Source organism: Capsicum annuum, chromosome 7 (genome assembly GCF_002878395.1).
Source record: "Capsicum annuum cultivar UCD-10X-F1 chromosome 7, UCD10Xv1.1, whole genome shotgun sequence".
Taxonomy (NCBI): domain Eukaryota; kingdom Viridiplantae; phylum Streptophyta; class Magnoliopsida; order Solanales; family Solanaceae; genus Capsicum; species Capsicum annuum.
In genome coordinates, this window is record NC_061117.1 from 77,489,611 (window position 1) to 77,494,688 (window position 5,078).

A 5,078-nucleotide genomic window follows, 5' to 3' on the forward strand; every position below is an offset into this window, starting at 1 on the left:
GTTGAGATAAGGTTGAAATACCCAATTCATTAATTCCATAAATATGCTAGGGCATTGGTCAACCTAGAGGACATGGAGAAGAACTCATAATGACCATACCATGTCTAAAAGGCTATGTTTAGAATATCCAAAGCTCTAATCCTCAACTGGTTATACCCGAACCTCAAATAAATCTATGGAAAGATTGAACCACCCTGGATCTAGTCAAATAAATCATCAATATAAGGAAGAGGATACTTATTCTTAACCGTCACCTTTTTAACTATCAAAAATCAATACACAATAGCATTGACTAATCTTTTTTCTTCACAAACAAGAAAGGCATACCCTAAGGTGATACACTAGCTTGGATAAATCCTTCATCCAATAACTCTTGTAATTGATTCTTCAATTCCTTTAACTAGACTAGGGTCATCCTATAAAGAGGAATAGAAATAGGCTTGGTTCCTGACTTAATATTAATACTAGCAAAGTCGATATAATTATATAGAGGCATATCAAGCAAACCCATAAGAAAAACATCTAAGAACTCATAGACAATACAAACAAAATCCAAAAAAAGAGCTGAAACAATAGTAGTATCACGAATATGAGCCAAATAAGATAGATACCCTCTCTCAACCAAGTGACAGGACCAAAGAAAAAATATAACTCTCTTGGGACCCAAATGAAGCACACCCTCCTAAGATTTCCTCGACACACCCGGCAAAGCTAAGATCACAGTCTTAGTATGAAAATATAGGACAACATGATAAGTAGCTAACCAATTATTACCTAAGATGACATCAAAATCTACCATATCTAATACAATCAGTTTTGCCTAGGTCTTACGCCTAGAAATAGTCGCAACATAAGATCAGTACACCAAAACCACCACTAAAGTGTCTCTAATGAGGGTAGATACATGAATAGGCACATAAAGAGGCTCACAAGTAGAATAAAAACTCAAAGTTAAATTTGCAAACACATTGGAAAACATCAAACTTGAATTAAATAACATAGATGCATATCTAAAATAAATAGCTACAGTACCTATAATGACAGCATTAGAGACCTCTACCTCCTATCTGGTAGGTATAGCATAACACTAACCACATCAACCACCTAATTGGGTAGTCCCTCAAAATCACCTGGGGCACCACTACCTCTGCCTCTCTCACCCTTAGTAGAATATTTACTTCTTATAGTTGATATATGAGTAGCTTTTAAGGTATGATGGGGATAGTAAATGGCAAATTTCATCATATACATAGCAAACCATGTGGCCCAACTCAATGAAAAGAGGTACTGCTTAACTAGAATGACCATCTGAAGCTACTGGCTAGTAGAACCACTACCTGAACTCTGCAAGGCTATCTGTACTGGTCTACTATGATACCCATAGAAATCTCTACATTTTCTACCTTGTGAGATGTGACCTCTGAACTTACCCTGATAATGTATCTACTTGGTGCCTCCCTGAGATGCTCAAAGTATAGACTCAATCATCTTTGTATGATCCATAAAAATCTGATATAATGCTTTATATACTACCATCTGATTCATAATAAGCTGAAGAGAAATGTCCAACCCCTTCACAAACTTCTAAATCTTGTAAGATTCAATGGAAATCATGGTATAAAAATATCTAGAAAAGCAGGGATTATTCCCTAGCATTGCCTATTGAGGAACTATATTTGTTTCTGTAAAAGACAAGCAATTTAAAATAAGCCAACTTAACTAATACTCCATGATTGTTTTATTGCATCTGTAAGAAAAAACTTAACATATGTGGATTCAAAATTTAATTTGAATCTTTCTTAATTTCCTAAAAATTCCTAAAGACTATAGTAAAAAATAAGTATAAATAGTCTGAGACATAGGTGATCAAAATATTTAATATAGACTTCCAAAGTATAGAATCTCACAATTTTAATGTCAACTCACAAGCTAATCTTGAATTTCAGTATCTGAGCAGGAGAAGTAGAAGTATGACCAGTTCCTACATCAAATGGTGATAAAATATCTAAAGATAATTAGCAGTTGGAGAGCTAGCATGAAATACAGGGATAAGGATAACATAATTCCCTAACCACAAGTTCAAAACATTCAACCAATGCACATAATCAAATCTATATGCATATATACATCATATGTTGGGATAAGGAAAAAGGCTTAACAGACACTTTAAAACATTAGCCTGGATTTTATAACTCAACCATCATTACATACAAAGGGACCCACAGGCTATATGGGCTAAGCACTCCTACAGCTAGTGGGCCCCCAGTATGTGTGGCCGCACAAACAAGAGCGTATAGATATACATTATGGGGAACTCGAACATCCCAGCATTTTAAGGCAACAAGATTACCAAATCATGTAAGAATATGTGGGGGACTCGAACCTACCAATCATATGATGATAATGGTAAAGGAGAATTGAACCCCCTGATTATATAAAACACTATGTTGACAACTGCAGTTTCTAGTGTGGGTCCCTCAAGACTACAACTTTCACGACTCAGCTACACAATCTTCATTAAAGCCCAATTAAAAAAATTGTCATACATTCCCATTAATTGAACCATATTTCATATTAAGGAATACATCATTAGTATCATCATACCAACTACACATATAAGGTAACAACAACATGCCAAACAATTACATCACTTAAGGAAATTCACAATCCCTCCCCCTATTTTAATTATGTAATTACTTTAAAACTCAAACCTATAAGGTTCAATTCAAAATCATAATGCCTTAGTTCAAGGAAAATTCAAATCCTACATTTCTCATAACTAAAAATTAATTTCACAATATGGGGTTGGGGTCATAACCACTTTAAATGTCACAAGTTTGGGGAAATCACAATTTCCTAGTTTATTCACCATACCCATGCACCCACATGCTTAAAACCATAATTAAACAATGAATGATCATATAAAAATTATGGGAAACAATTCTTCAACAACAAAGATTCAAAATGGAAATACCCTAGATTTTTGGCCCTTGAAAATTCTTGAGCTTCAGGCTCACTGGCTTGGTCACGACTCATGGTAACGATTCATGAGATGTTATTATGGGTCGTAGGATCCTGGTCATAACCAAATTAGAAATATAGTGTGAGGTTCTTCCCTGAGTACGAGTGGCTCACTATGAGCCAAGAGGATATGTTATGAGTCATAAGTTCAAATTATATGATGGACAATGTTTGATTCAATTGGGTTCTATGTTGCTTACGAGTAGGAACCTATAAGTCATAGGGTCATTTTATGAGTTGGTGGGTTGTGTTGTAAGGTGGGTAGTGTGTGGGGATCCTAGTAAATGACTTTGTCATAACTCGTGGTCATAAGTCGTAAGTTATGGATATGATTCAAGGGGTGTGACACGTAACCAAAATTGATAATTTCCTAGATTTTAAGTTGGGGGGCTATTCAGACGTTTCCCCCTAAAAAATCTTTAGACCCCACATCCATAAAACACTTTTATGGCATTCATTCAGTATTTAAATGGATTAAACGCTCCCAAAATTCTCTCTTAAACTCTATGTTAAAGAAAAGTCTAGGGTTCCAAAAGGTTGATCAATTAGGGTTATAAAGTATGGTTTCTCTCCATAAAATATTCATAATTCAGGTATGAGTAATTGTTAATTTGGAAATGAAATATGATCTAAAGTATTTTTCATATGGTTTCTGTTTGGTTTTGAAAATAAAGGTTGGGGGTTTTGGATGTTATGAATTGAACAATGTTTCTCATGCTTCATATATATGATTTTCATACTTTTAATATGGTTTTCAACTTGTGGGTGCATAAGTATTGTTAATGAACTAGGTAATTGTGATTTTCCCAAACTTCTGAGTTTTAAAGTGGTTATGACCCCAACCCTATAACTGTGAAATTGATTTTAGTTATGAGAACTATAGGAATTTTTAAACTTTAACTATTGCATGTATAAAATGGTATTTGTAATAAAATGGTGTGATTTAGTTAACAAAAGGAGTCAATTTTCCCCAATGTGTTTGAATAAACAAAGAGAGTTATTCTCCCCAATGTTAATGGAAATTATTTTTCCATGATGTGTTACCTTACAAGTATAGTTGGTATGACAATACCAACAATGTATGCCTTAATGTAGAGTGTGGTTCATTGAATGGAAATGTGTGACACTTGTTTTAATTGGTCTTTAATAAGGGTTGTATAGCTGAGTAGTGAAAGTGGAGGTCCAACTGACCAATACTGGACACAGCATTTGCCGATGCGGGGGTCAAATGACCATAGAGGTTTGATTCATTATTATTTCATGATTAGGGATGTTCGATTCCCCCATAAATCATCATTATGATCATGTGTTTAAGTCACCTTGGTGTATGATGGAGGGTTTAAGTTCCCCATAAGTATATATATGATATATTCTCTGGTTTGTGCAGCTACACGCATCGGGGCTCAACCAGGTGGTGAGTGATGGGGCCCATATACCCCATGGGTACTATTATATGACTATTGAGCTACATAATCTAGGCTAATATTTAAAACACATGTTAAGACTTGTCCCCTATTCTAGTATGTGATATATATATGGATATGCTTATGCATTTGATTATATGTACTGGTATGAATGATTTTAACTATTGATCATGCCATTATGTTATCCTTATCCTCGAGTTTCCTGCTAGCATTAATCCTGCTAACTATCTTCGGATGTTGCATCCTAATGTGATGCAGTAACTGGTCATACTTCTACTCCTTCTCCTTAGTAACATGGATTCAGGATCAGCTAGCGAGTCAAATTGAAATAGTGAATTTCCATACTTCAGAAGACCCATTTTATGTTTATGGTTTCCTTTACATTTTGACTATTCCTTTGGATATAGTTTCTGACTATGGTTGGGTATACTCTTTGTTTTTTTATTAAAGGCTTCGTCAGACTAGTATTGGTATGGGCGGTGATTGTATTGGTGTTAGTATTGGTATTAGTATTTACATCGATGCTGGTACTAGTTAGTTTTTCTTTTGGACATACTTTAATGTCTTAAATTATTATTATCTTGCTATATATTCAGAAGTCATCCTACTTAGGGTATGGTGTGTTTGGTTTGG